The 20,752-nt window shown below is 34.6% G+C and overlaps 1 protein-coding gene across 5 annotated transcripts in view; it reads right to left on the bottom strand.

The window, feature by feature from the left end:
* LOC115976210 (calcium-transporting ATPase 8, plasma membrane-type-like) overlaps positions 1-20,752 on the bottom strand; it is an 84,610-nt gene that overhangs the window by 57,214 nt on the left and 6,644 nt on the right. For all 5 annotated transcript variants that reach the window (XM_031097369.1, XM_031097358.1, XM_031097367.1 and 2 more), the window contains exons 3-4: positions 13,038-13,070; positions 9,414-9,578 (exon numbers count right to left, since the gene is read on the bottom strand). The gene's annotated coding sequence lies outside the window, so the exon portion shown is untranslated. The remainder of the gene's footprint in view (positions 1-9,413; positions 9,579-13,037; positions 13,071-20,752) is intronic.

Genomic DNA, 20,752 nt, shown 5'->3' with positions numbered 1-20,752 from the left:
AAAATATTTTTCATTGATGATAAAATCTTTTATAAAAAGCTATAAAACGTTTTACCTTTAAATTTTTGGTTAAATACTTTACAATAACAAATAGTGGCTTCCCTCACCTCATGTAGTGGCTAGGTCACCGGTTTATAAAAAGTTATAAAACATTTTACAATAATACACAATGGCTTCCCTCATCCTATCTAGTGGCTAGGTCACCAGTCCAATGGGTTAGATAGCTAGTGCTAGGGTCCTATTACTAAAGTTGCCACTCCAATAATCGGTGTTGGCAAATTGATGTGAAGGTTTGATAATCAAAGCCGACATTTTGGCCATCAGTGTTGGCAGTCCGATGGTCGGAGACACCATTTCGGCCACAGTGCTGACAGTCCGGTCACTCGAGACACTGCTTTGTCTGCAATATCCGGCAATTTGGTCACTAGAGCAATCGTTCTAGTGATCCTATCACTAGTGGCTTCCTTCACCTCATCTAGTGGCTAGGTCACCGGTTTATAAAAAGTTATGAAACATTTTACAATTACACTCAATGGCTTCCCTCATCCTATCTAGTGGCTAGGTCACCAGTCCAATGGGTTAGATAGCTAGTGCTAGGGTCCTATTACTAAAGTTGCCACTCCAATAATCGGTGTTGGCAAACTGATATGAAGGTTTGATAATCAAAGCCAACATTTCAACCATCAGTGTTGGCAGTCCGATGGCCGAAGACACCATTTCGACCACAGTGTTGACAGTCTGGTCACTCGAGACACTGCTTTGTTAGCAATATCTAGCAATTTGGTCACTAGAGCAAACGTTCTAGTGATCATATCACTAGACCTTTGAAACTAGCGGCTCTCGTGGCTGAGCCACCAATTTTAATGGTTTGTTTGAAAAATTTTACTTGTCATATCAAACACTTGGAGATGTTTCACATGTAGAACCTTTTATTTGTAAAATATTTTACATTTGAAAATATTTTACTTTACAACAAATAGAGTGAAAAAGCCAAATATTTTTCTCATAGCACTTTTCAACATTGTATGCCCTCTAGGAATGCTTCTCATATATGGAAAGCTCTATATTATGGAAAGGAGAATTTGAGTCAAGGTATGAGACGGAAAATAGGAGACGAAACTCGGCTAAAATTTTGGGAGAAGTGTTACATCTATAACATTTTCACAACAAATTATAAATATAAGTTGTAATTGGTTCTAATTTGAACCACCACTGAAATTTATTTTTTGTTCACCGATAACAACCAGTAACAACCTATTACTTAAGTTATATTATAAAAGTATTATGAAAGTGTTGTGAATATAACATTTTTCAAATTTTGGACTAACCCATGGCTTACTAATGGCACTTTGAGGTTTCAAGTGGAAGGCCCTTTGGATTTGGAAGAAGAAGATAGGTGTGTAGCTTCGCTTTATATGTCTGATATATGCCACTTGGATAGATTATCATACCAACTCCCTTGCCTATTCAAGAAGCAATAATTGCTACCCCTATTCCTCAAGTTCAAATCCATCTTGATTTGTTAGAATTGTGTAGTTAAATAATTAAATTATTAAACTTACCGTATTCCAATAGTTTAAGTTTTTGGGATAATCGGTAATTTAACATGGTATTAGAGCAAGAAATCCTGAGTTTCATCATTGTCTCTTCTACTTTACCTCCTATTTAAAATCTCACGTGTTGAGTCTCACATATTAATTGGAGTTCATGCCCAAACATCAAGGGAGTGTTAAAATTGTGTGGTTAACTTATTAAATTTACTATATCCCAATAGCTTAACATTTTGAAACAATCGATAATTTAACATGATCATAAATTCATAAGAAGTGGCAAGGAGGGTCTCTTATTGAAAAGGATAAATGGATTTGGATATGGAAAATCCCATGCCAAAATAAAATTTAGATTTTTTTTTGGAAATGTTTCCATAATAGGCTCCCCACCAGATCGTATATTGTTCATAACCAGAACAATTTCGGGCCGAAATGCCAAGAATGCAACCAAATTGAAACATGTTATTTAAGATTGCTCTTGGGCCAAATCATTCTGGAACTCCCTTCCAGGTCAGAGAGACTAACTTTTTTACTACACCCTTAGAGATTTCCCTTCCTACCAATCTGTGCAAGGATAAAGCTAGTAATTATCCATCTACTCCTTGCAATATCATTTTCGATTATGGGTTATGGCACCTTAGGTAAGCGAGAAATGAACACATTTTTAATCCACCTTCTCTCGGCTTAAACCAACTTCTTTATAAAACCTTACATCTATCGACAGAATTCTACCATCCTGTTTATTCCCCCAATCAACCTTCATATAAAATCATCAAAATTGTTAAATGGATGTCACCCATTGACCCGTTTGTTACATTAAGTACTAATGGGATAACAACCAATAATGCAGCTGAAATATAGGTAGTAAGGAAGGGTTTATAGATTTCATGGAATTTAGATTTACGTAATTTAAATCTTGATATAGATTCTTCTCTCTCTCTCTCTCTCTCTCTCTCTCTCTCTCTCTCTATATATATATATATAGAGAGAGAGAGAGAGAGAGAGATTATGAGCTTGTCATTAATTGTTGACTTCGTATTTTGGCTCCGGTCTCATCTGTTTTGGTCTATGATTATAGGCAATTACTGAACTAGGTGTGGACCGTCCGTCTACACGTCACATCTTTTGTGAAGCAAATAGTGTCGCGGATGGACTCGAAAGAGAGTAGGGAGCAAGGCAGCATACTAGAAGAATATAATATATGTCCTACTTTTGTAACTAGTAACTATGTGTGCGATCTTTTGCAAATTGGAACTCCTTGTGAGTTTCCTTTGATATCCCCTATGACTATGCACTCTCCATGAGTGCCTTATGGACAAACCTAGTGTCTTGTTGCTAAGTTATAAATAATACCCCCTTTTTCTTACCAAAAAAAAAAAAAACAAACAAAAAACAAACAATATATGCACATATTTATGTATGAATAAATAAATTAAAACTCAGACCAAGTGAATGCAATATGAAATTCAAAACTGATCAAGGCTAGTGTTTGACACTATTTATTTAAGACAGATTTCATCTCTCATAATATTTCTTTTCAGACTCTTAGATGTTTGTCTCCTAGGATACAATGATCAACATTACACAAAAGAAACACTACAGTATTTGTGCACAATGATTAGAATTGTGCATCTCTCTCTCTCTCTCTCTAGAGTCTCTAATAAATGAGTGCAAAGAACTAACTAAAATGAAATGAGGGATACCTATTTATAGAGACACTCACACTAGTTTAGAAAATGTGCAATAACAAATAGACATATTGTTTTGGAATTAATTACAATGTGCATATACAAACATTGAAACAAAAAATTATTAAATATTGAACGAACAAGGCCTAGCCCACACAGACATGTGTCCAATATTTTATGCTTTCCTTTCCCATGTGGGGACTCTAGGATTTTCACCAATTTAAACTATATTCATGTGAGCTCTTTAAAAGTCAATTTCTCATTCACTCCTTAATGGTTTTGGGAAAGTGATTACATAATGTTAACCTCCTCACAAAGGAGAACATGTCCCAACTCATAGCCACCTCAAACAACATGTGGGTCCCATTTTAATTTTGGCTCAAAAATTTCCACCCAAACACTTGTAAAAATCAATTTTGTTCTAACAATCTATCACAAGATTGAAAATGTAAATATGTGAATGATAATGAAATCACAGAGAGAGTTGAATGAAAAATCACTATATCGGGATAGATAGCTTTTACATTTGAATCTTCTTTTGTGAAAGAAAATTGAAGATTTTGGCTATCCAATAAACATGGTGCCTTGAACTATTTAGCCGTTTGTGTATAGGAAGACATTAAAATTCACACAACTTTTCGAACAAAGTTCATTTTGGCCCTAAACAAAGCTAGGTTTCATGAATGATCTAAAGAATTCATCCCTAAAATTCACATAGAAGCGTCCAACTGCACACTCATATTGATGATTTCTTATTAAGACTATCCTGCTATACCACACTTGGATTTTCAAGATTCAACAATCATTAAAAGCATAATTTAACCTAATTTTTCTTGTAGGTGTCACTATTTATCATAGGAGTGGGTAGTAGATGTTATCTACATAATGATAGTGCCAAGTCACACATAATTTGGTTTTTCCATTGTTCCTAGATCTTAGAATCTCCAATCAGCTAGGTAGAGCTGCTATCATGGGACTTTATTTTATAGATTTTAAACCTATCCCCCTCGATGAACATTATTTGCTCTCCACTCAAACCTTTTTGTTTAATGGATCCACTATATCGTAGTCGATGAAGTTAATTCCATTTGGAAGCAACTACTTCATAGTATTTTGAGACTTACCGTAATACATACAACTCCGTGCCCAACCACTCGCTAACTAGCAATCACAATGCATACAAATAAGAGGTATAAAGGGTATTGCTATTTGTCAAAGATTTTGTAGATTCTTTCGGCCCTACTCTTTTGTTTTTTTAATCAAATCTTAATGCGACAAAATCCGACAAAGAAGCGCTATCTCTTTATTGTAGTCAACATGACGGATCATTAAGTTGAAAAGTTAATTAGTCGCAAGATTTTTTTTTTTTTTTTTGACAAGTTGGTCGCAAGATTTTTTTTATAAAGTTAGTCGCAAGATTTTTTTTATAGGAATTAAAATTAAAAAAAAAAAAAAAAATCTTGCGACTAACTTATGTCATGTCATGTATAAAGTAAGTTTTTGGGTGTAAATTTATAAATATTTTTTTTCAGTAAAAATAATTTTAAAATTGGATCTCATGATATTATTTATATATTTAAAAATTATTTTGTTATAGTATTTTCAGTTTTTAATTTTTAATTTTAAATAATAAATAATATCCAAATAGACCCTAATATAATTTTCACATAATCATATAGATAAAGTCCAATAATATATCTTTAGATTGCATATGTTCAAGTTATGTTTGTAGTAAATCAAAAAAAAAAAGTTATGTTTGTAGTAACTTTTTAAATATAATACACAACTTATACCCTTCATATTTACAAATTTTGACAAATTCATTGATAGATTAAATTTTCATCTTATACCTTTCATATTTACAAAATTTTAGAATAATATGAGATCAATAACTATCTTATCCATAAAATATTTAAATTTTTAGTTTTTTTTTTCTTTAAAATTGTGCATAAAATATAGTTTTTGAATTTAATAATAAATAACATTTAATTGATACAAAATTTGAAATGCATATCAAAAATATGAAAGACATGTACATTCAACAATGGGATTTTAAAAATATTAACTCTATATAAATTTACGAGCATATAAACCCTATATATGAAAAGGTATAAAATCCTATTCCCTAAACATGTATTAGCTTATAAACCCCACATTTTTATCATTTTTTAAAATTTTAATGTATATTTGGTAACATTAGGGAATAGAAATTTATTTTCATGATTTTTATTATTTTAGATGTTTTTTTTAATGCTTTTATAGTCAACTAAGGGTCTTTTTAGGGTAGGGTATCAATAAGATATTTTTTAAAATATTTCTTCTTATCAATCAAGTTTTATGGGACCATTAAATTAGTCTCCAAGTCTGTAAAGGAATTTTCAATTTAGAATTATGAAATTGATTAATAAAAATTTTAAAGAGGATTTTCTGTTTCCTTTCTGGTGGATTTCATAGGAATCCATATGGATTTAAAGGTTTCATTATGCTATAACAATATCTACTTTTTCCTATTAAAAAAAGATTTAGTTCTTTCCACATTTGTATTGCGTTAATTGGTATCAGAGCTTTTTAGAATCCAAACACAGCAAACCACAACGACAAAAGCAACCACTCCATTGATGGTGATCGTGGGGTGCAAGCTCTGAGGGCAAAAATTCAAATTGATAGTGTGAGATTGACTTGTGAATTCTATGAAATTTGTTACATGCTCATTGATTTGGGTTTGAATGCCAAACAAGAGTATGAAGAAAATGGAAATAATTATGTCAAACAGTATTCTTGGGGTTGTCCTATCAACCAAAATGTTCTTAATTTTGATGATATTCCATGCTTTGATAGCATATCATACCAAGAAAACTTCATAAACTGGACTTTGGATCTTGAGCATTATTTTGCTTACGCAAATATCCCTGAATATTTTCATGTGTAATTTGTATTGAGTAAGTTTGCTATCAATGCAGGGGGATCGGTGGAATGATATTGAGTATTTAGAATATGAAGGGGCAAGTTTAGAATTTTCTCACAACCAAGAATGAATAAGATGATGCATGATAAACTTTTTCTTTCGTTATGATTTTGATGAAATATTTTTTCGTGTGTCAAAATTATAAGGGAATCAATTCATGGAATATGGATAATAACTAGAATTTTGGATTTCATTTATCCAGTGAAGAGCTAGCTAGGTTTAGAGTTCAATAATGTGAAGCCAATTTTTGAAGAAAATATGGAAGACATTGAACAATATGAAATAAGACCAAAAGTCAAGATTGAAGACCAAGATAATGTTTTGCAAGAAGTTGTTGAACGTTAAAGCGGAAAATATGAAGTTGATTGAGGAGAATAGCAAAAATTATGAGTTGGAGATTGTTATAAATTTAGTGGAAGATTTAATAAAAGTTAAATATGAGGGTGAGCTACCAAGAGTCTTGTAGTCTAACTGACATCTCCTAGTATTTTTAATATAAACATTCAAGGTCCATATTCCCCTACCCCCAACTATTGAATTATAAAAAAAAAGAGGGTGAGCCTATAACCCTTAAGTCTCAAGATCCTATTGACAACACATCAAAGTCTATTGATTTTTAGGGGTAGAAAATATTTATTATGTGTGCGTTTGGAAAGCACGTTTCCAGCCCTACGTTTGCGTTTGCTTCTTTTTGGCTGTTCCCATGGCATCGCTCATGGACCAGCCAAAGCACAAAAACGGGTAAACATTGTTTTGCCTTTTAAAAAATATTTTGCTACAGTATTTTCAGTAATAAATTTTCAGTTTTCAACAAATAAATGATATTCAAACAAACCTTGTCTTCAATCCTTTATTAATTGATGTCCAATGGGAAGATATTTTATATAACACTATTTTGAGGATAAAAGTTTCAAAAACCTGATTACTGAATTATTCAAATTATCTTTTTCTTTTCTTTTCTTTTCTTTTTTTTAAGTGGAAATTTCAATTTCTAGACAGGTTAATTTTCATTCAAGTTGATAGGTTTGATGTAAGACAAAATATAAGGGTCTATTTTTAACATTCGTTAATTATTTTATTTTTTAGTTTTAGGTATTTTCGATATGATTTTATTCCCATAACTTTAGGTCATTTTGATACTTTTATAGTTAATGAAGAGTCCTTAATAATTTGTGAGTTTCAGTTATCTCAACTGGTAAAATCTTTTATTGTTGAATAAGAAATCTGAAGTTCAATTTCTGACTATACCAAAAACCTATTAGTGTCTTACTCTATCCCAAAAAAAAAAAAAAAAAAAAAAAATGTCCTTCGTTTTGAATCAAAATCTTTTGTCCCACGGCCATTGTTCCACTCCATATACCACTAATAATAAAAAAATGACTCCTGGCTTTTTTTTCCCCTTCTAACTTAACGAATCTCTTTAGGGGATTTTGGGGTTTGCTACGGTAAATCTCCACAAAGAGGATTTTGGGGCTTGTTTTGAATTTCTTCTCTTTGATTTGGGGGTTTGTGTAGATAACGGATTAATGAAATTTCTCTATGTTGGGGCATTGTTGGTGGTGATGCTTTCAAGTAGTAATGAGTAGAGGGGTTTATCACAAAGGCATAGCAGCTCATGCTATCTTACAGAAGAAGGATTGGCCTAGAACGTAACCCAGTTTGAATTTTGTTCTATTAGGAAAAGGGTTGGAGAGAAAAAAGTTTCTCTTTATTGTGAAGATTTTTGTTCCTATCCTGCACAAAGCAGGAATGTGTTCATATTCATTCCCTTTTTTTTCCCCTACATAAGTGTTCATATTCATTCTATTGCAAAAAAATTTGAAAATTTGGAATTAAAAATTTTCAACAATTTCTCAAACAAGAACTTTATCCAATTCAAAAAATTAAAATTCTAAGCAAAAGGTTTAAGATGTCAAGTTGTATACCAACTTCAACCAGATTTAATTAGGAACTTTTAAATAAATTTCAAACAGTTGCTGTTACATGGATACAATAATAAATGGTCCATAAGATTTGCGTGAACGGAATCCTAAAATTAGTTTATATAAAAATGCAGAAGGAAGGAGAGAAAAAAGGTTTTTCTTTGTTGTTTTAAGAGATGGTTGAGACTTTGAGATGTTAGCTGCAAGAAGAAGAGGAAAAAAAAAAGTTTGATCTAAACAAAAAGTCACGTGACAGAGAGTTACCCAGTTTACCAACGTTACTTGGATGAAATAGGAACCTTATCTCAACTGACATGGAGAAGGAAAAAATTTAAAATAAGCCAGGAGTCATTTTTTTATTAGTGGTATGTGGAGTGGAACACAGCCCATGGGACATAAGATATTGATTCCTTAATTTTATTACTAAGAGTTTTGGAGCTCAACTGATTTGACATCTTATAATATTTCTAACGAAAATATCTAAGGTTCAAATTTTTTATTAGCAATCAATTATGATCTTTTTTACCTATCAAAAAGAGATCCTAATTGTCTTGTCTCACGGCGTAGCTCCATCACAGATTTTTGCTTCTTGTTGGGTACTTCTCTTGTCTCATGATGTAGCAAGAAGCATGATATTGTTTCTCGTTCCATGTCCTTGCTAACACCACTGCTGAGTTTGTCTGGCTTCGATGGCTCCTAGCTGACTTGAATGCTTCATAGCCCACTGGAACTCCCCTATATTGTGATAATCACAGTGCTTATTCACATTGTTTATAACAATGTCTTCCATAAACGCAACAAGCACATTAAAATCAACTACCACATCACTCGTCATCATCTCAAAAAACGCAATCTATTGTTGTATTCCATTTCCTCCATCGACCAACCTGTTAATATCTTCACCAAGACTCACCCACCTAGTTGTCTTTGAGATCTTATATCCAAACTCTAGTTGGTTTCTTCCTTACTATCTCAAGTTTAAGGGGAGTGTTAGTATATATGTTAGTCTTGCCCATTGTGTTTGGGCCTTGTATACTGTACTTGTAGTACACTCATCTTACCTGTACTTCACATATACTGTGCCTATATAAAACTCTCTATTGTACAATGTTACATACAGAATATGCATCAATATACAAACTACTCTTAGACTCTCTCTCTCTTTATATTCTTATCATTGGAAATGCACAATATAATTGAAGTTAAACATTAGAGTACAAAGGGAATATCAAAGGATGTGAAGGAATATGTATGTTGAGTAAATTAGATGGGCCATAATTCCACATACCTTTGTAGAACAGATCACCCACTTGTCAGATCTTTTTCTTTGTTTACTTTACAAACTCCCCACAATCTCTACCGTTCTTGAAGCACCTTCTTGTCATCGAAGAGGCTATCAGAGTCTCTTCATAAATTCCACGCTTCAAGTTCTAGAGCACTGTTGATGGTGTCCCTAGAGAGAGCACATAGAGAAATTGTACTTATATTTTTTGTTCTCACAATTTCTCCCTTAGTCTTCTCTAATCTATCTGTTATAGGAGTATTCAAATTCAAGGATAAATCCAATATCAAATGAGTGGTCCTAAAAACTCTTAACTATTTATCTTTAATCACTTCAATATTGATATTAACAACTCATATCAAAATCTTTTTTTGTTTTTTTGTTTTCCTTTTTCCAGAAGAGATTAGTTTAAATCTAAATTTAAATTTAAACTCACTTATTACATAACCCATGCAGACGATCCAAGGGCCATGAATTATGGGTCGGATCTAAGTCAATTATTAACTGTGTAATAATCAAGGATGCTAATGCTTTCAAGAGGAAAAAAAAAAGAATGAGGAAAGAATGTCCAAACTACATTAATTTCAAAGGTAAAGCCATGAATACTACCTTGAGTGATTATGAGAGTTTGAATTCTGTAGATGGCAGTGATAGTGAAGGAAACTTCACTACATTTATTGTATTAGCTGATGTTATTGGTGAGAACCCTGGAGAAAATTTTGTGGAAGTTGTTAAGGAAGTGTGCATTTGGCATTGGCTTAAAAAGCTAACTTTTTTTTACTATTTATGGGTTCTATTGCACTTTTTGGTACTATTCATGAGTTATATTGTACCATTTCGACTACCTTTTAGCTTTATCTATAATACTTTTAGCAAAAAGTTTTTAGTTTCAACTAAATTAGTTGTTCCTAAACAGACATGAAATCTCTAAGTCTGATGATGGTGAAGGATCAGAGGATGAATTTGGGTGCAATAGAGATCATCAAATACCTTATAATGAGATTGTTATGGATTGTGGCAAGTATGAGAAAACTTTTGGAATTGCTCTTAAAAAATTTAGTAAAGTTGGGTGAAAAAATTTCTATAATAGAGTAGTTAGAGGTGGCTACAAAGGAGATTGAGCAGTTGAAGATTGATCTTGTAGGTGCTCTTGATAAAATCATGCTTTTGGAGCAAGAAGTTGCTTAATCTAGAACTAAGTTGGATAGGATTAGCTTTAGGTTACACTAGTGAAGGTCCATCCAACCCATCTTCCTCTCAGTCCTCTAGCTTAAAAGGAAAGATCAAATTCACTCATTCGTCCTTGTTTCAATTCTAATTCTTTATATCATTAGAGCATTCACATTAGGAATGGTATATGCCATATGTTGGTTTCATTTAGCATAAAAGCCCAAAACAACCTCTGCATCCAGACTTGTAAAAAGCTAGTATTGCAAAAAAATTTGCAATTGTGCTATAGTGTGATTCTAAATGTAGAATTGCACTGTAGCTCAATTGTAAAACAAAATATAATATTTTATTCTAAATATCAGCTTTCTCTTTCATTCACACGACATAATCTCTCATCTCTCTCTTCATCACTGAGCTTTACCAAGCCTCTCTCTTCTCTCTCAAATTCACATTGTGATGCCCCAATTTGATTCATTGTGTGATGTGTGTGGGTGTGTGATGAGTCCCACATCGGGTATTTACTGGGTTGAACTGGGCTTTATTAACAACTGCAAGGAGCTTCAATTGTGACTAGTCTTTTTGAGGTATAGCGCAGATGTGGCTAGCACTTTTCCTTGGGTCGTTACATATGGTATCAGAGCTGACCTGGTAACCCCGTGTGGGCTTAGAGACATTACCCCACAAAGTGGGCCCTAACGAGGACGTTAGGGATTTAAGTGGGGGAGATTGTGATGTCCCAATTTGATTAATTTTGTGATGTGTGTGGGTGTGTGATGAGTCCCACATCGGGTATTTACTGGGTTGAACTGGGCTTTATTAACAACTGCAAGGAGCCTCAATTATGACTAGTTATTTTGAGGTATAGCGCAGATGTGGCTAGTGCTTTTTCTTGGGTCGTTAATTTGATTGATTGTGTGATGTGTGTGGGTGTGGGTGTGTGATGAGTCCCACATCGAGTATTTACTAGGTAGATCTGGACTTTATTAACAACTACAAAGAGCCTCCATTGTGACTAGTCCTTTTAAGATATAGCGCAGATGTGACTAGCGCTTTTCCTTGGGTCGTTACACACATGGTCTCTCATCTTTCTCTCTTGCCATCGCTGAGCTTCACCAAGCCGATTTACTCATCTCCTAAACCCAACACTCTAGATAACTCTACCCATTTAACTCTTCACTCTATCACTTTCTCTTCAAACCGAGATTCTCAAGGGTTTTTAGGTTTGGGTTAAGATTTTGTTTGCAAAATCTCAAAACAAAGCTCCGTTGGTGATGGATTTGGATAGGTGGGTCAGGTGATGGGTTTGGATAAGTGGATCGGTGTATCATAGGCCAGGTGGTGGTGTGGGATTGGATTAGTTGTGGCCGGTAGGTTTGGATCGTGGAGATTGGTGGATTTTGGGTTTGGGATCGGCGTGGGTTTAGATCGGTTGTGGCCAGCGGGTTTGGATCGGCGCTGGGTTTTGGATTTTGGATTTGGGATCGGCGTGAATAAGTGGAGATCGGAGATTGTGGTGATTTTGTTTTTGGCTTGGTTTGATGGTAGGGTTTTGGCTTGGTTTGAACTGATGCTTTGATTGTTTTGTTTTGTTTTGATTTTATTTTATTTTTAAATGTGGTTTTGGTTTTGGTTTAATGGTCTGGTGGGTGGTGCTGGGATATGTGGGGGTGACTATGTGTTGAACTGTTTTGGTTTTATCTGTTGTGGCCGATGCTAGAGGTTGAGGGAGAGAGAGGAAAAGAGAAATAGTAAAAGAAAGAAATAAAAAAAAATTTAAATAAAATGGGAAAAAAAATAGAATTTTGGGATGCTGGGTGTATTGTAAGATAGTATAATACAATTGATAAAGTAACTTTTTGAGATGGTAAAATAGGATGGGATGCAATTTTGGGATGTGAATGCTCTTAGTGGACATTCATGTGCACATCTGACATTGCATTTGCATGCATTGTGCATCCTAAAACTTAGTTGGATAGGATTAGCTTAGGTTACACTGGTGAAGGTCCATCCAACCCATCTTCCTCTCAGTAGGAAAGATCAAATTTGCTCCTCCGTCCTTGTTTCAATTCTTTATATCATTAGTGGACATTCATGCACATCCTGCATTGCATTTGCATACACTATGCATCGCATCTCATTTAGATTTATTTAGTCCTTAGTTCCTTTTTCCATAGTTTTGTTTGTTTTTTAAGTTTTGATAAAAAAAAAATATATACAAAAAATCTGAAATCTTTCTAAAATAGAGTTAGTTTTGTGAAATCCATTTTTAGTCATGCATTACAATGGCGTAGTGCATTTGTGAAGCTAGCTAGCATATGTATGCATAAATAAGTTTGAGTGAGTATTGTGGCCCTTGAGTGAGTGATTAGCGGCAATCGGTCATGTGACCTACTTGTAAATATTGAGAATTTTGATGAAATACTAGACACTCTAATGAGAAATGCATAAATGAGTACTTACAGCTAATTTTTCTGTTCTTCAAAAATTATCCTCCTGCATATAGAAAAGTCGGATCTCATAAGATTTTTTTCTTTTTTTGAGAAACAAACACACACACAAGAGAGAAAGGGAAAGAAGTTCTAAGATAAAGACACATAAAATAAGTAAATATGAATAATTAAGCATGAACTTAAATATAAGATTCAAATGTGGTGTACTTTAATTTTGTTAAAAAAAATGTAGAATTCTTTTAATAATGACAAATAGGAAGGGGTTCATCATTCATACGATGTAACTCATTAGAAGATTGTGTCTATCAAACCTTAGTGATATTTTGTGTGTACATTATGTGCTGGTTTCTTGTATGGCATTTAGCCAACTCACTATTTCTTTTGTAATAACTTGCTTTTAGTGTTTAAATTTACACACTACTTGCAAGTCCTAAGTGTAATCAATGCCTAATTTCTATTATGGTTCAAATAGCACTTGCTCAAACTTTGTTTAAACATGCTTCTCTCCTTATGAAAGAACCCAAAAGATGTTTTGTTCTTTTTTTTTTTGGTGGCAAGTCTTTAGAGTGTTTTTCTTGAGAAAAATAGGGTCTTTTTAATTTTCTAAGAGCATTTGCATCAAAAAACAGATTGGTGTCTTAGTTTGATGATAAAGAGTTATTATCAAGAGCGGACATCATAAATTGAAATTCTCTCTAAAAAAGAGAAAAGAAAAAGAAGAAGAAGTGCATTTGCATCAATCAATACAAAATAGAAATATGTATCAATTTTACACATTCAACATTCAAAATCATCCATATCAATCAATCAAGTTAAAAAAATGTAAATTTGCAAAATTGTTAAAGTAACTATGTAATTTACACTAACATTATTCATTTTGCATATAGTTTTTTATTCATTTTTTACGCATTTCGAGGTTGAAGGAAGAAAGTGAATAATGATTATTTTGTGTGCAAAAAGAAAAATAATTAGGGGGTGTTTGGTAGAGTAGTTTGAGAAATGTTGTTTGTAGTTTTTTAAAATATGTGTGGATGAAAAAAATGTGTAGAAATGTGTGTAATGTTATTTAAAATGTAAAAATGTGAGTTTGAGATGATAGATCAAACAGGCCCTAAAAAATCAAGAAAATTTGATATTTTAATAAAATATAATGTAAAAATGTGGAGTGTATTGATGGGTAAGTATGAGTTTGACTCCAAATTAAAAAACCAATTTATTTTACTATATAGCTTATTTTTGCTACTATTTATGGGTTCTGTATTTTTTAGTACTATTCATGAGTTCAATGTACTATTTCAGCTAACTTTTACTTTTATCGATAATACTTTCAGTAAAAAATTTTCAGTTTCAGCAAAATAAGCAAATTTAAAACAGAAAAAATGTAAAATAAAAATTCTTACTTAAAATAGGCCGAATTTTTTTTTTACCGAATTTTGTTCCAAACCTCATTTAAATGGTTTTTACTCGACATTTGGGGTCGGTTTTGCTATTTTTTTCGGTAGTCCGAAATTTCACCTCCTCACCCTCAAGCTTCCAACCTGAAATTATTTCAAGATTACTGTATTCCTTTCAGGTTTTCCTTCATCATTGAGGTAATCTTACGCTATCCCATCTCATTTCACCATGCATTTCATCTAGTTTCAATCTGGCGCATGAAAATTGGGATTTTTTCACAAAGGTTGGATTTGTGTTTAAATTCCATCAAAAATTCTCTATTATATTGGTTTTCAACGATGGGGTTTGTTTCCCTTTGAAGCTTTGAAGGCTATTTGTGTGTAATTTGGACCATTTTCATGGGTGGTTGTTCGCTCATTCCCGGTTGCGTTGACTACGCACGCTAAATGTTCGACAAAATGCTCAAGTGAAATTTTGCCCATTAATCATCGCCTGTATACCATGATTGTGTTGTAGGCCTTGATTATGGCCTATGTACTAGGTATTTTATGGTATAAACCCTTCACACTTGCACTACAATTTCCATACACACATCATTGTGGAAATACCTTTCCTCAAGCATATTGGGATATCTCATGTAGGCGTTGTTCCATTGAGTCATGTCTTGATCTTCATTGCATATTTTCTCTAATTGTTTCCAGGATAATGGCTCCTAGCTCTAGCTCTAGTGCTTCCACTTCTTGCTTTGACAAGAACCAATTCATCATGTTTGAGCCTCAAATGCTTTCCATGAGTGTCATGGTCTATGTGAGATGCACCTTGAGCGTCCTATAGATTTTCCTGATCTAGGTAATACCTGTGTCCCAAGGATTATAGAGTCTTGTGGTACAACACTAGTACAGCACCCCAAATGACACGAGTGCGACACCAGAATGGCACCCCAAATGAAGTATCCGTGCTTTCTTTCCATTACTCACAATGTCATCAAATCTACTCTCATGCTTATTCAATAATTTTTCTCTAATTTCCATCTCATCACTAAGGAGGATTCTTTTCAATCTTTTGTCATGGAGTTAGTTTTAAGGTCAACCTGGATATTCATTTAAAGATAATATTCATTGTAGACTCCCTATTTTGTTCCAATAAATAGACTCAAGTCCCAATCCTTAATCTTGAAGGTGCAAAGCTCTAACCTTGATAAACAAAGTATTGGAGGCTTTTGTAAAGGTTCTAGATCAATTCATACTCAAACGTCCCCTAAAGTACTACTGATAAAATTTTGGGGGTTTTCATATTTAATTTCATGTAACCATTTCTGTTTTGGTTTTCATAATCATGTTTAGAACCCCCTGAAATTTTATGTTGCTGCACTAAGACTCCTTTATCGTTTGTTTGTTTGCTAATGTAGTAAATGAACTTGGATGGTGTACCAAATACACCCCTTATGTTAGTTATTCTGTCAATTTTAATAATGAGATAAGGTGAGACTCATTGGAGCCTTAAATTTTAGAAACAAATCTTTTTTTTAAAATTTCCTGAGCATTGTATTTAAGTTAAAAGACACTTTCTTTTATGCATGACAAATTGTCAACCAAGTTAACTATAGATAATAAAACCTATTAGGGGATTGTCATCTATCAAAAAATTTAAAAAAAAAAACCTAGTAGGGGATTGTTGAATATTTGTGGATATATATGTAGGTTCTAATTTATGAATGATCTTACTTTGAAAGTTAAAGAATGAAGAGAGAATAAAATTAGAAAACTATGTTTTAATGACTTGCTTAAGCAAGCTTGAGGGCCACTCAAGCAATGCCATAATGTTCATTCCCTAAATCACTATTTTATTATTTTTGTGTCTTGGGAACTGTGATAAATAAAATTAGGTGTTTTGAAAGGTGAGAGAAATAATATTTAAATGAAATCAGATTTAGAGTAGAGAATTTGTTATGGGCGTTTTGAAAATTGGTTAGCTAAGATAGAAAAAAGTATGTTCTTATCCTAAAATAAGGAGAAAAATTTAGAGATACTTAGAGCATTAACATTGAGGGTGCTAAAACACTCAAAATGCCATTTTAGCACCAAACAACAAAAAAGTGGCTCCATTTGAAATGCCACTTGGAAAAAAATTTGCAAAAATTTTTCACTATAGCAATGCTACTTTTTTTTTGTTAATTAATTTATTCTCTCTCCTCAATCTCTCACTCATGCCTCTCTCTCCTCTTCCCACCTCTCTTTCACCATCTTTCTCACGCCTCTCTCACTATTTCTCTGACTCTCTCACTATTTCTCTATCTCATTCCTATGGTTCTAGGCAATGGGTTTGGTGATGTGGGTTTGATGGTATGGATCTCAATTTGTGATGTGGGTTTGGTGGATCTCGGTGTTAGGTGGTGATGCGGTGATAACTATGGGTTGTAGTGGTGGTTGTGGGTTGTGGGTTTGGCAATAGGGTGTTTACTCTGTGTGTTTTCGTTGTCTCGTATTTATTCGTTGAACTCGGTTTTTCTTTGTGGGTTACAAGTTGGGGCAGCAATTTTGATTATGCAAAAGTTTGAGATTGTTAAGATTTTGGAGTTGGTTTATAAATTCAAGGTTACAATCGCACATTTTGTTTGTTTGGTTGTTTTTGCGATCGCTAAGAGCCCTGAGGTTAATAAGTATGACTTGTTGACGATTCAGGTAGTGATGTCTGGTACAATACCTATACGGAAGGAACTTGAGGATGTTATTAGAGCTAAACTTCCTAATGCCAAACTTGGATAGGTAAACTTCTTTTAATTCCTTTAATGCATTGATGCTAGGATTGATGTGGTGGTGTTGGGTTTGGTGATGTCGGTTGTGGTAGTTTTTGTGGTGTTGTGTTTGCTATTTTAATTTTTTTATTTTAATGGCTTGTATAATAAAATAGTATATAAGATGTAGGTTGAATTATGAAATGGTATATTAAAGTAGCAAAAATAGTACTTTAGTATACCAAACTAACATTTGTTTAGCACACTGGATGCTAATAGCACTACCATTGGATGTACTAAATGCTAAATTTTTAGCATTTAGCACATCAAACACAAAAAAAAAGTCACCTCCACCTCTCTAACCCAATTGCGACACCACTAGCCATTTCTCATTAGCATTTACCATTGGATGCACCACCATTTCTCTCTCCTCTCTTATACTGATCTCTCTCTCTCTCTCTCTCTCTCTCTCTTTGTGGAAAATCCTCCAATTTCTAAATCCTTTCTAGCAAATTCACCTCCATGTCTCTAGCCCAATTGCGACACCACTAGCCAACAACACAATCCCTACCATGCCCAAAACTTGTTCCCCGCCAATTCCACCTGGATTGTCTTCTTTGAGCTCAACATAGCCACTAGATTCGCAGCAAGATTGATCAAGGAAGAAGTAAGGCAAAGAAATTCAATGATGGAGAGAAATGAATCGAAGTTGAGATTTCTGTTGCCACTATTTATGAGTTTAATTTTTGTGAGTTACGATTGGTGGCATTGAGATTAGTGGGTTTGTGGGTTGCAATTGGTGTTTTGTGCGATGGTTGCGATGTGTTGGGTTTTTTAGGGCTGCAATTGGTGGGTTGGTGGCTTGCGATTTCATAGAAATTAGGTTGGAGGTAGGGAGGTTGGGTTTTTGCATTATGCGAATTACAGCTATAAAATTTTGGGTTTTTGGTGTTTTGCAAGTTGTGGGTTTTTGTATATCTTGATTTGTAGAAATTAGGTTGATTTTGTGGGTTTTGCATTTGGGTTTTCCGTATTTGCAGAAATTTGGTGGTGGTGGTGGTGGTGGGTTGTGGCTAACTAGGTGGTGGTGTGTGTTTTTATTTTTAATAATAAAAGGTATGTATTATTTTAATGGGAAATGTTTATAATAAGAGATGAGATGTAAGGTATAATGTTAAATACTGTACTAAAATAGATAAAATAATTTTTTGTTGTGCTAAAAATAGGATTTGTTTAAAACATCTGATACAGCTGCTCTAAAAAAAAAATATATATATATATTATTTTATTGAAAATATCTCTCTTTTCTTTGCGTCTCACTCGTGTCTCCCTTCTCTCACCTCTCTCCTTTCTCAGCTACGTCTCTCTCCTCATAGACATCACCTCTCTCACTCTCTGGCCTATCTCTTCTCCCTTCTTTCTAACTCTCAATCTCTCTCTCAGACCTCTCACTGTGGGTTTCATGGGTTAATTTTGAGGTTTATGAGTTGTGGGTTGCTGGTGGGTCATGGGGTGGTTGCTTAGGTCGTGGTAGCGTGAGTTCTCACTGTGGGTTTCATGGGATAATTTTGAGGTTTACGAGTTATGGGTTGTTGGTGGGTCATGGGGTGGTTGCTTAGGTCGTGGTGGCGTGAGTTGTGGAATGTATGGGTTTGGGTTGTGGGTTTGGCATAGGGGCTGTGGGTTGGCTGCGTTTTGGCCATGATGTTGGCTATGTGGGTTGGAATTTTGGTTATGGGTTGTTGTGGTTCGGTGGTAGTGGCTATGTGGATTTTGGCTGTGACGTTGGCTGTGTGGGGTGAAATTTTGGTCGTGGGTTGTTGTGGTTTGGTGGTGGTGGTTGTGTGGGTTTGATGGAGTGAGAGGAAGAGAGAGTTGATTTGTTTATATTATTTGTTTGTATAGTTTATCTTATTTTAATAAGTTGTATATAAAAATAGAAATTAAAATATTGGGTGAGTTGTAAAATGAGGTGGTAAAATAAATAGAATATGTTTTTAAGGTGTAAAATAAAGTGATATGAAAAAAGGAAGGGAAACAGGGGGTCCCTTGGTCTAATACCTCTAGATGGGCAAAAGGAGTCGAGGCAGCCACCATTAAAGAGAAGGGAAGTCGAAAGCGAAGATACATAACTCATAATGAGCTCAATAAGATTGGCAGGGAAGTTGAAAAAGATAAGCATTTCCCTAATAAAGCTCCACTTGATCTTGTAGTAAGCTTTTTCAAGGTTAATCTTAATAGCCATATACCCATTGCTACCTTTGGCTTTGTCTATAGAATGGATCAACTCTTGAACAATAATGACATTGTCAGCTCCTCTTCTACCCGGAACAAAAGCCTTTTGGTAAGGCAAGACCAGATACTCCAAATGCGGTCTAAGCCGAGCCACAATAACTTTGGAGATGATCTTATAAATAGTATTGCATAGATTAATAGGTCTGTAATTACCAATGGTTACTAGGCTTTGGATTTTTGGAATGAGCACAATGAGGGCTCTATTAAGATAATTGGGAACCTCCCTTTCAATGAAGACTCTCCACACTTCCACCACAACCGATTTCCCAACCACAAGCCAAAAGCGTTGAAAGAATCCGGCGTAAAGACCATCCGGACCTGGCGCCTTATGCGGTTTCATAGACCATAAAACATCATTTTACAAGGAAAATGGGCAGCGTGAACAGTTTTACTGCGGAAGTCTGGACTCTTCGTGATGGTTTGATGTTATGCCACCAATGAAGCTCCCTGCTATTAATGTTGAGCTTGACGCTAGGGGTGTCCAACAACAACCAATACCCGACCCACCCGGCCAACCTATCTGATCCAGCCCGAGAACCGGCCGACTCGACGTCGGTGTCAATCGGCGGTGGCTCTTCACCTCTAGAATCCGAAAACCGCGGGTCGGTTGGTGGGTTTTCTTCCCAAAACCCGAAGAAACCCGACCGAACCGATAAAAGAGCAATTTCCGACAAAATTTTTTAGATTTGGTGAGATCTCTGCCATTTCCATCGAGATCTCAGCTAGATCCATGGAATCTCCATCGGATTTGGCGAGATATCACTAGATCTGACGAGATCTTGCTGAATTTGGTGAGATTTCGCTAAGTCTGACAATAACCCAACGAAAATCCGTCGAAAATATCATCGATTTTTTGCCCATTTCGTCGTTAACTAGCCGGATTTTGGCCGATTTGGAGATCTCCAACTCTGACCGAACCGACTGCCATCCGTAGAAGGTGAGATTCGCCCGATTCGATCAGCCACTTCGGTCGTCGGCGGGTTGAAATTCTGGCCATTTGATTTGGTCGGGTCGGTTTCGGGTTGGGCACAAACCTGACCCGGATTGACCTGTGGACAGGCCTACTTGACGCTAAGGCCCTTGTTGATGCATTAAGCAATCCCAACTACAGCAACTCAGTGATCTCTCATATTTTCAATGACTGTAAGCTTCTCATTTCCCAAATTCTCCTTGTCCGTATTAAGCATATCTATCGAGAGGCCAATATTTGTGTGGATCATTTAGCTAATTCTGGCCATTTCCAAGTTTTAGATTTTATTATTAATTTTGTTCCTCCTGTGGAATTGACTTCCTTTGTTAAG

The sequence above is a fragment of the Quercus lobata genome, chromosome 2 (assembly GCF_001633185.2).
Source record: "Quercus lobata isolate SW786 chromosome 2, ValleyOak3.0 Primary Assembly, whole genome shotgun sequence".
Taxonomy (NCBI): Eukaryota; Viridiplantae; Streptophyta; class Magnoliopsida; order Fagales; family Fagaceae; genus Quercus; species Quercus lobata.
The sequence above is the reverse complement of the archived record's forward strand: the minus strand, read 5'-3'. Positions and strand labels throughout refer to the sequence as shown.